The 12,081-nt window shown below is 32.9% G+C and overlaps 2 protein-coding genes across 7 annotated transcripts in view; one reads left to right on the forward strand and one right to left on the reverse strand.

Annotated features, from left to right (window-relative positions):
* LOC114871265 (dynein intermediate chain 3, ciliary-like) overlaps nt 1-1,347 on the forward strand; it is a 31,896-nt gene extending 30,549 nt beyond the window's left edge. The window contains exon 13 of the mRNA XM_046287632.1: nt 336-1,347. The gene's annotated coding sequence lies outside the window, so the exon portion shown is untranslated. The remainder of the gene's footprint in view (nt 1-335) is intronic.
* The window catches only part of LOC114871266 (furin-like protease 1), a 177,503-nt gene that overhangs the window by 76,837 nt on the left and 88,585 nt on the right, over nt 1-12,081 (reverse strand). The gene's annotated exons all lie outside the window — the stretch shown is intronic.

Consider the following 12,081-nt stretch of genomic DNA (forward strand, 5'->3'; position numbering starts at 1 on the left):
TTAATACCTCATCTAATAAATCAATTTTTTCCGTAATTACTTCAAGTTCCATAATCTGATAAACTTCCAAGATTCCTATTATTCCCAAAGACACGTAAAAAAAGAGAAAGAAAGTGAAAGAGGAAAGACGTCTTAAAAGTCTATCGTCCAACCCGAAAAGTCAATACAGACAGCGAACTTCGGGTTTCGCGAACAAAAAGCATTCGCCAAACGCGACGTCACGTTGGAAATGATCTGGTCGAGTAATTCTTACAATTATGAAGCCCGATCTCGCAGCTTTTCGACGGCGAAAGAAACTTTCTCCCCCGAACAGAAAGGAAATTGTGTTTTTACAGGCACGTGGGGAGGAGCCGCGAGAAGAAGGGAAGGATGGTTTTATATCGAGGACCATCAACGTGTAGACGTAGCTTCCTACCACTATTGGAGTATCGATTCGACCAACCACGTGGAAACCAAGAATATTTCGTTATCACTTTTATTATCTCTCTTCTATCGAATGTTTTCAAAGAGAAAGAGCATGACTCGTGTTATCAGCTTTACGATTTCTTTTTCTTTATCTTTGCTCTCAGGTTTCAATTTATTTTTTCAAAAATAGAAGATTTTTTTTTTAGAAGATTAACTGGTGAAATTAGTGGTGATAAGTAGGTTATTTATTCAAGTTTCATCGTAGAACCGGCTTATTTTGCTCATTAAATTAATTGCCCTAAAATTATTGAGCGAATAGCAGTACTGCGTTTGAAGGATTAACGAGGAACATTTGTACCTTGTTCATAAAGGATAATATCTGTGTTGATTTCAATTAAATTGTTGGATGATTTCAGCGAATAGATTTATGTATTTTGAAAATTTGATGGAATTATTGGATGGAATAATTGATATTTAATCTAATTAAAAATATGTCGATTAATTAGTAACTTATTTGTTTATCAAATTCCTGGGTAAACTGATCTGAGTTCTAGAGCTGAAAATATTTTCATTCGAATTTCATTAATTAATTAATGAAAGTAATAATGAAATTCAGGATAAACTATGCTGCAATTTGAGAACAATGCAGACCATAGTATGTGTGTCAAAATGTTGCCCTATTTTGTTGCTTTGAATACCTAATTATCAAGTACTGCTCATACAATGGTTATCGAAAATTCCAAAAATTCCATACTACATTTATTCTCTAGGGCTGCTGATCACTGAGGGATGGCATTTTTTAATCAAATATTAGAGAATTTCACTTTCACAAATCATAATCGTTCTCCAAAATACTTTAGAAACATAATTAGGAATTATTACAAATAATCTTCTGATACATATTTTGAATAAAATGAAAATTTTTAAAAATCAAATGAATCTTTTCTTTGAACGAAAGTTTATTTATAGATCTTTGAATAAAAACCTTTGATTTTTCCTATTTTCAAACAACCAATTGAAGTTATAATTATTTGAATAACTTTTTATTCAAGATACAAATTTATTTAATTAAATAAATTCTTCTATTCTTGAATATCTTCGTTTTGGTCGAAATTTGTGTCAGAAGATTATTTAAAAGAATTCCCAAATCAAAATTAAATTTAAAAATTAAATTTACATAACAAATCTAGTTCTAAGTTTATCCCAAAAAAGAATTTAGACGATCAGGAATAACATTTGCAAGAAAAATATGTTGGGCATAAAATTTCTGTAATATCCACACACAAAACATTCCCTCTTCTTTTTCCCGTTGCCGATGTAGAAGGAAGGATTTCCATCCCTCAGGAGAAACAGTTTCCACCCCTGTAATATCGAGGCAACGACGATCGATACTGGCAGATGGGACAGAACAATTTTTTACGATCCTAACAACTTTATCCCTCCCTTGAAAACCCTCCTGTTTGCACTTGTACCTATCAACGTTTTTTTTTAGCCATTTTACCTGCTTGAAACTCAAGTTAAACATCGTGAATGAACAAAAATAAGGTACTGTCTTAAAAAACAGAAAGGGGAAGAATATTGTGTATATATATTCCGTTGAAGTATTTATAGTCTGCTTGGAAGATCGATGAAACGTCAACCTGGTGCAGAATTAATTTCATATTTTTTCCTACCGGATGTGTCAACGTCATCTTTTGAACAAAAATGTATCCTGCCAGTTTTTCAGCACAGTTTCCTTTTCGATTCATCATCATCGTCCCTTGAATGACGATTTCCTAGATCGTTTTCCAATGAGATCGATCATTTATTTGATCGATCCATAAGAAATAGAAAAACTTGACTCCAAGAATTTTCACTTGAAATTGAGAAATAATACTGGAATACTGAAACTTCGGATAAAAATCTAACATATCTCAGTCTTCAAAAACAAAAAATTCTGATGAAAAAAGTGTTTCTATTGGTCGAAGTCATCGATGTGGCCTAATAATATAATTAAAAAATAAAATTAAGATATTTCGGTCCAGAAAAATATTTTCATTATTTAGAAATAAATGGTAAATAGTTTCTTTTATTTCTAAATAATGAAAATATTTTTCTGGACCGAAATTTCGCAATTTTATTTTCTGTCAAATTGGTCAAGGTTTGGCCTTAATTGGCCAAAAATCTGTTAGCAAATGGACGCGAAGAATAATTGATATTCGTACAAGTGTTCCAGCGATATCACAGAAATTACAATATAATTTTCCCCGGAATAAACCACGATCCTCATCCGAACGCGTTTCTCATCGCGTGGAAACGAGTTCACACAGCAAGATAGAAATTAAAGGAGGTCTGGTGTGGCCAGCACCACCGCCGACTGCACAAGATTATTTCCGACTTTAGGCGTTGGTTCGTGCGAGCAGCTGCGAATATCGACCGTAAGATGAGCCGAGGGATGAGAAATGCTAGACGAAAGCTAGTTTCTGGACCCGCCACCGTTCTTCGACTTCCTTCTTGCACCAGTTTCCTCCCTTCTTCAAAAGGATACCCCAATCAACTGGCACGCAAACAGGTTCACCCTATTCCCATTCCACCCCCGCAACGTTTTCCTTCGATACCACCCCTCCCTTGTTCACGACGAAACAGAGGCTATTTTTGCGTAAGAAATTCTAACCGAGTACTAGCTGTTCTCGTCTCGACGAGCTGAATACACGATTATTCGACTTGATTGAATGGATTTCAGCTTCGTTGAGCCGACTATATTTCAGTTATACTAAACGATGCGTTTCAATCGGGTGAAATAGCTCAGAAAAGTATCCCTGGTATTTGGAAACTTTTTATTAACAGGTCGAATGTCGTATCAAATGAAATATAATTGAATTATTAAATTTAAAAAAAAATGGAAAGAAGTAATTTGAATAGCGTTAGTATTAGATTACTAATATTAGTGACTGATTTCTAAAATGTTATGTAATTCAATTATTAAATTAAAAAAATGGAAAAGTATAATTTGAATAGTGTTAGTATTATATTATTAATATAAGAAAAGAAATTAGAAGCTCGAATTTGCAAAGCAACTATCTTTGATAATTAGAATTTGAATATGTCTGACTATATACGTTCGCCACTACTGGGAATGAACTTCAGTAAGTAGAAAAATCAGTGATATGTCAGGCATAGATAACTACCACCACAAATGTAATATTATGGAAGAATCAAATGAAGGAAATATTAAAGAAAAGTTTATATAGTATTAAAATGATATTATTTGCATAAAGTAGCAAATAGAAAAATTGTATTTTTAACTAATATTGAAATATAATATTTTGTAATTACATTAGGTGAATTATTTATTTGACCTTTCCTGATCCTATTTTAATCCTAAATTAAATGACTAATTAAATATTAATTAAATTCCAAGAGATCCTTTTCAGAAAATACCATTTAAAATTAAAAATCTCAAACAATTTCAATCACCTGCCCGAATAATAATAAAAATCGCTCGTTGAAAATAATTCACACACTACTAACAGCGTCCCCTCTCAACAATACATCGATTACCATTAACGACTACCAATGACGACCAATTAAAGCATGGAACAAACAACAGTATCCCTCGAGCGGCTAATATCGTGAGTCAGTCGGTTAGCATCGATAAAGTTGTCCAGGGAAAATTGGCTGGACGCTAATTTAATCGACGAGTTTCGACAATCGACGAGCCTGCTATCGATTGGCAAACATACACGGGGGGGGAGGGTGTATCGAGTTCGCATGGTCGATCGGGTTGGATCGAGTGGAGGACAATTAGTCGATGCAAGTTCCAGCCAAGCATCGGAAGCACTTTAACTTGTTCGACGACGATAGATCTGCTTGGACGATCGAACAGCACCACCGTAACTCACAAGACAATAGAATCGATGGCACAATGACCAGCTATCTACAAGTTAATTTGTAATTGTCCTACCCAATTTGAATCTACCCGATGAGTGTTTATTGTTCGTCAATCAAATCATGTTCAAAAGTGATGAACCTTTTAAGAGACATGGATTGGAGAATTATTCTGTTGATATTGGGTTGAATAAAACAAGTTTCAATTTTTTAAATAAATAAGGGAGATAATGGGATTTGTGACGTCCTTTAGAAGGGTGTTTAATGAAAATGTGACAAAGGGAAAAGGGGAATTTAAAAATGGCAAAAATCTAATAATGGTGTTAGATTGAAATTAGAATCAGAATGGTGTAATATTCTTATTTTCTCTGTTAAAAATAAATGAAAAATTCGACTTTCTTAAGTGAGTTTAGAGGACCAATAAAAATGGCAAAAATCTAGCAAAATGTTAGATTGTAATTAGAATCAAAATTCTTCATTTTTCTTCTAAAAATAAATGTAAAAATTCGACTTTCTTAAGTGAGTTTAAAGGACCAATTAATCCAACCTGGTTGAACGCTTCCTTGTAATGGAATCCAGGTCCGAGATAATATCCCAGCTGCATCCGAAATGAAGTCGATATTTCGGTGCAGTGGTAGGGCTAAACACCGAGGGAAATGTAGCCGGTATTACGGAACTAGGAGACGCTTTAGAGATCATCTTAGAGCGCACGAAGCCAAGAATGGTGGTAGTTGGAATACAGAAGCTGTTACTTTACATTTACGCCAGCGAGCTCCAATGAATTCCATTAGAAGCACCAGCTACAAATCTCGCAAAGCATCTGCTTATTTTCCTCTGACCTATCCCATGTATTTCTTTTTCTCGTCAAGATAAACTGTGGTTACGAGATATTAGGTAATAGAAACGTTAGAAAATAGCTGTGCTGTGAAGTTCTTGCAATGTTACTGGGAAATTTGTTCAGATTACTTGGAATGTATACCGAGGCTGTTCTATGGATTCCTTTTTAGAAAAACATACCGAGGATACGGAATATGAAGCAATAGAAAGGTCAGAAAATAGTTGGAATTGTAAAATTCTTGAAATACTACTGGAGGATACGTATGGTTGCTCGTGAAATTTGCTTACGGCGTGATATGGAGATGGATGCTTCTGAAAATTGCTTTAGGTATACTGTTGGTATTCTAAGGATTCATTTCCAGAAAAATATATTCTGAACATACAACTTGGTCTGATGGAGAAAATCACTTCATTTTTTAATTCTTTCACTATTGAAAAATATGGATGCTAAGGGTGCTCTAAGGGTGTTAATGCTTAAGATGACAGAGATATTTCTTTGCAAACTAATACTAGATAATAGAAAAGATAGGGAATAACTTCACTATATATTTTTATTTTATATGAATGTCTCAAGAATTTGCTATGGGTGCTCTAGCACCCAAGAATATGACATATCTCCAAAATGCAAAATAACTATACATTGTAAGCAATAAAAAAATAGGAACGAATGAAAGGGCCTAATTATTTTCTTTTTTTATTAATAAAAATATTACTGTTTCACAGATTTTTCTTCTTTTACCACATAGAATATAATTCATCTAATATAATAATGTTATAGAAAATAGGGAAAAAGAGGGTTTTAATTCTTGAATTAATTCAAAGCTCACCGTGTAAAAGAAGGTGTACGCGCGCGTCCCGTCGAATAACGAGATTATTAATTAACTCGCGATGCCGAGTAGCGGGTACTCTTAACAGCCGTGACGAGTCGTCGCGGTGGAACGTGAAAATACTCGCGAGACGAATGTTCCGCCCTGCCGGAATCCCTGCTGGCTAATTTTCGCGGGAATTTCTCGCGACAAACGTGACACGGATAAACAACACGCTGCACCCAGAGAAATTGAATAAAACATAAATACTAAATTTTAAACACCCTAAAGAGTTCCAACCTAATTTGTAACTAGCCGAATTAAAGCGAACGATGTTTGACTATTTTAAATATAAAATACTTACAAATATTCTAAAAATATTGTGAAATGTAATTTATGAAATATTTAAAAAAATTCATACACTTTACGATATATTTTTAATTCTGATGCACACAGGATAATTCAAACTATCCGATAAATGTAAATGTTAAATTTTGTAAATTAAAGTCTGGAGAGGATTATGTAATTTTTCGCAATCTAGCTAAACAAGATTATATCCACTTTCGTTTTCTTGCATTTAATTAACGTCACAAACAGCCGTGACTTATGAGAAAGTAACATGGCATGCGTCGCGACGGATTCTGGAATTATTAATTAATTCGCGATGTTCATGGAAAACGTCACGTGAAAAGTTACTCGGATGCACGTGAAAGTTATCACGGAATAATTTGGATAACGGGTTAGTCGGCGTTTATTAAATTTTATTGAATTCAACGTTTCGAAGAACGGTATGTAATTAAAAATCATAACTTCTTAATGAAATTTTGGCGATTTTACATCTTTAGTTTTGGCAATATCATTAATTCGTAAGTGTGATTTATTTACTAATTGCAATTTCGAATGATTTATAATTACTTTGTATTACCTTTTTTCTATTCAAAAACAAGTATTAAATTACAGAACACTGATTCTCTATCAAATCATTAACATTTTATAAAGAAATCTGATAATATGAAACTCTTAAAATTGTAATGAATTCACAGACATCATCACTGTTTAATGAAGAATTGAATTTAATATATAGAAAATCGCAAAATAAATAATATTTATTATATTTCATTGAATAGTTTCAATCTACACATTATTCGTACAGTGATTTTCATAGTAAATGCAGCACTATTAGAAGTATAAACAGCGATGTTTGTTTTAGGACCGTTTACCGTTCATTACAACGTAATTATGTATGCCCCTGAGGTACTGTAGAATTAATACTGTTACATATTGTTATTTAATTAAACGCAATGGTATTTAATAATATAATATAAATTATTTCACGTTATTACCAAAATATCAAAATTATTACAAATCATTACATTATTATATTCATAATAAAATTGTAATTAAATCAATAAAGTTTTCTACTAACTACATCATTTTAGTCCTCAGCACTACCTATCATCTCTACCATAATTCTAATCAACTCTGTCACTCAAAGACACGTTACATTGTTAATATTCATTGAATAAATATTCATCAAGATTAATATTCATCGACAGCATCAGCCAACACATCGTAATACTAATTAAATACGATCAAGTGAACCTTGTTATAAAGATACCTTGAAAATTAAAATAAATCTGATAAGCGAAACACGACCGACCTGTTCGAGCACTAAGGCGCGACTGATGTATGTTTATTTTCAAACAGTCTATAATTCCTCAGTGAAAGTATTTGAAATTCAACTGCTAACAGTATACAAAATAAAATTCATAAACTAATAATAAATTGTTTAATATCATAATAAAAATAACATTGCAATAAATTTGTAATATTGGAATAAGAATAAATTTACAATAACAATTGAAAATTAAGTTTTAAATATTTTATAATTAAACACTTTTTATGATTCTATAAAATAGGTATTGTAATCTATTGAAAAGCAAATTCGAAGCACAATAAAAACCAGAATTAACGATGATCCCATTATCACGCGACATTGAATGCATCGAGGTGAAAGAATTAAATGCACCGAGATGAAAGAATTAAATGCACCAGGAATTCGAACAAAGTCGATTTATCGTGTGTGCAATGTCACTCACTATAATTCGAAGTGCATCTCTTGGAACAAGTTCGACATCCAGTCAGCTTCAAGTTATCAATTCGATCGCACAGTTGACCTCCCGTAAAAACTTATGCAACGAAGCAAACTAACCGAGATGCACCGAGATGCACCGACATGTGCAACGATAATTCAACGAGACTATAGCTAGCTTCGAGCCTTTATATCTTCTTTCGTAGCGATAAATCATGGCCACCAGAGAGGGTAGAAACAGACGAACGATGAATTACGGGGTTTAAGATGGTGTATTATAGTCATTAACCCTTTTGCTACAAGCACTGCCATTGAAAAATGCATCTGAAATTTTTTCAAATTTCACTTGCTATCATAAAATCCAATAATAATGTTAGATAGAATTTTATTTAATTTCTTTCTCTTTAAATTAAGTATTAGGTTCTATTAAAATTATGGTGTTAATCACCAGTGGCTCCCATAACAATCAACATACTAAATTTTTTTAATTAAAAAATTTTAGAATTAGAATTGCTTTTTAATTCTTTAATAATATGCTTCTAGTTTTTAATATTACTAATAGTAATTTTCTTAAAAATTATAAAATGATTTGATGACAGAAACATATTCCAAAATAGCACTTAGAAAAATGTTAGAAAATAGCTTTCAAATTATACAAAGTTTACAAATCAGTTACAAGTGATACGAATGAAAAAATGTACCTTCAGTCTAGCAAGATTGAATACCAATTACGAAAACCAGTAACAACCCCATTCTCGATGTAGGGCTGGAAAGTGTTCAACCCTATGCATAACAACCCCTTTTAGTCGCCTCGTACAACAAACAGGGGATACTGTGCTTGAATTCTGTTTTCCAACCACAGAGAAAGAAAGTTAATTCGACGATTAATCAAACGATCCACTGTGAAATTCATTGGAAAAATTTATTCCCTATTCATCTTATAATGAAACTCAATTTTAAACAATTTTTCTTCAAAATTTTATTAAAATGAATTTATAGAGCTAACTGTATTTCAAATTATATTCCCATATAACTGAAAGAAAAATATTATTATAATACTAACAATCAGTAGCGAATTAAGATTTTTGAGGGTTGGTTGATAAATTCAAAAATTAAAATTTATTCCAAATGAAATTAAATATTTCTTTACATAATAAATAGAAGGCTTATGGCGGGGTCCCTTGGAAAGTGAAAGCCAGGGCTGGAGCCCCTTTTGTTATAAGGTAGGAAATAGAAAGTTTTTCTTTGACGCTTGCCAAAATCTAAATCTACCTATGAAAACACAGGAAGAAGTAGAAACACGTAGTATTCAAAATACACGGAAGATTGTTGCAATAAGCCATCGATATGTCGGGAAAGAGGAAAGCAAAGAGTGACAGACGCGATTCGTTCACCATGATAATCGCGCAGGAGAAATCCGATGGATCCAAGCGTCGCGACGCGACGGGTCGAATCCAGATTTACGAGGTGCCGCGCCAGGACGCGGATCACGCTACGTGTTTGCAGTTCGCGAATCAACCGACACACAAGCGCATCTCTAACTTGGATTTATTCCCTTGCTACGGGGAAACATTAAATGGTTCTAGTTTTGCTTGCCTGACTTCAATCTCGTCGTTCGATTCGTCGATTAAACGGGACACTTTCGACGCCGATGAGATCGTACTCGAACAACGACGATAACGTAGAAGAGAACTACGTTTAACATGACCGTTTCGAAAACACGAATGGAATTTTGTGGAAATGGTTGAGAATAAAAGATGGTATCAAACACTGTAAAGTACTAATGATTTTCGTTTTTCATTTATATATGAAAGAATTATTTTATTTAATATTTGATTGCTTATTATATTTTTATTTCGAAAGAATTAATTAATATTTAATTTATTTTATGGCACTGATAATTTGGAAATAACCTGGTGTTATTTTTTAATTTTTCATAATTTTCTCGGAGGACGGACCATGGAGAGAACCAAAAACAGCGGACTCTGGAGAGAGCTCCAATTTTAATTTAATTTTGTATCTCACATTATTTTAATTTTCTACATTTTACACGATTCCTTTTAAAAATTATTCCAGTGATATATGAAACTCTTTTATTTAAGAATTATACATTTAATTTTAGATTAATATTCTTTAAGGGTTAAATTAAGTATTAAAATTATCAAAGTATTTTTATGCTAATGAATCTCTATGAAAACAAAGTGTGACATTTATAAAAATAAATAAAAATAAGAAATTCTGGAAGACTCAATTTAAGCATAAAGTATCATAATAATTAATTTTTAATTACCATGCTAAAGAAGAATTAACTTCTGCCTTTCATTCTCAAAGACCCTAAAGCAATTTTTAAAGTTTTTATGAAATTAAAGTGATGAGACACCTTAAAAGAGAAAAGTTACAACTCCCTTCTCTGTACCACTTTTACCACGAACCCTCACTTAATTAACACTTTCTAATCTCAACAAAATTCTCAATGTATCATACTGTTAGAATTACAAAGTTAGAATAATTCCTTCCAATTATTGTGTGCCATCTGCTCCATTATGTGAGAAATTTCCTAACAAGATACAGTTTGAAAAGCAACATATTGTTAGCGATTCGATGGCGAGCCAATCAGAAGAATCAATATCGAGTCTTTCGAAGGCGCATCGTGAATTCTACATAATACTCTTTCTCTATCTTTGGACGAGTCTGTGTCCATAAAAGGCAACTGCTGTGACCAGATGCTGTTTCTTCGATTCGCTCGCAGAAAATAGGTGCGCGCGTGCGATGAAACCGAGCTCCGGAAAACCGACCAAGAAAATTGGAAAACCATTGTCTCTACTCTGGATACGATCGACGTGTCCTCGTTGTTGCGAAACGGCACGTCGTTAAAGGGTTATTTACGCCGTGAGAACGTCTCAAAGACGCCAGTTCATTATTGGACCGCAATTATATCGCGATTTCAAATCGGACACTTCTTTCACAGATAGTAAAATGAAAATGATTCAAAATTCTAAGATTTTCCCTTTTTTTTAATGATTAAAAATAATCTATTTTTAGCAAAACGAGGCTGTGAAATCAGGAATAATAAATATCTAATAAATTATTATGAATTTTAAAAAGAAAAGAAATTTCATTTTTTTGAAAGAAAACTATATCTAACACTGATCGAGGGTGAATTTTCATTATTTTACGGCATCGAATCGGACACCTCTTTCACAGATCATAAATTGAATTTAATAATTCAAAATTCTAAGATTTTCCTGATTTTATTTTGGTGAGTAAAAATGATTTATTTTTAATTTAATAAATATCACCCAGATTACTGTGAATTTTAAAAAGAAATGAAATTTCATTTTTTAAAAGAAAAATATATCTAACACTGATCGAGGATGAATTTTATTTATTCCGAACATAGAGCATCCTGTGGAAGCGTGAAGGAAAGAATCCCTTTCCGTTTCAGGATAGCCGAAAATTTCATGTCTTCACAGACGAAACACTAAATGCACCACGTCTCTTGGGGATCGATCGACGTACATCGCGTGTAAAGCCGGATCTCCCCAAAAACGGTAGGAAATTCAATAATGCTACCCGAAGGTGAACGTATCCGCGATGCGTTCCGGTATGCAGGAAGCAACCTCGATTTCTGAACACTCCGCGAACTATTCCCGAAGGTACGCCCCTGGCAAGAGCTACCTGTTGATTTCAACCGAGCCAACCAGGTAACTCGAGTCACCTCACCACGTATAACTCACGTCTGTTCCTGTATACTTTTATTCGACGGCTTAAGCGAATTTTAACGCCATCGATCACGATCACACCTTAATCCCTTACATCTTTATTATGTCATCTTATCTTCAAGATTAATCTTTTCCATGCGAGGAGACACTATAGTGGTTTAAACTCTTATTTTATATCGAGAGCTGTTGGGTTGAAAGAAATAGAACATTTCTGCATTTGATTTTGATATTAATCTAAATAATTTTTTTAAATAAATTCTTTAGATATTATAAGGCACTAAAATGGCTCCTTGGTAAAAAATTTTTTAAAATTTCAATTCAATTATAGTGGTTTTCATTTTTATTTTGCATT

Source organism: Osmia bicornis, chromosome 10, assembly GCF_907164935.1.
Source record: "Osmia bicornis bicornis chromosome 10, iOsmBic2.1, whole genome shotgun sequence".
Taxonomy (NCBI): domain Eukaryota; kingdom Metazoa; phylum Arthropoda; class Insecta; order Hymenoptera; family Megachilidae; genus Osmia; species Osmia bicornis.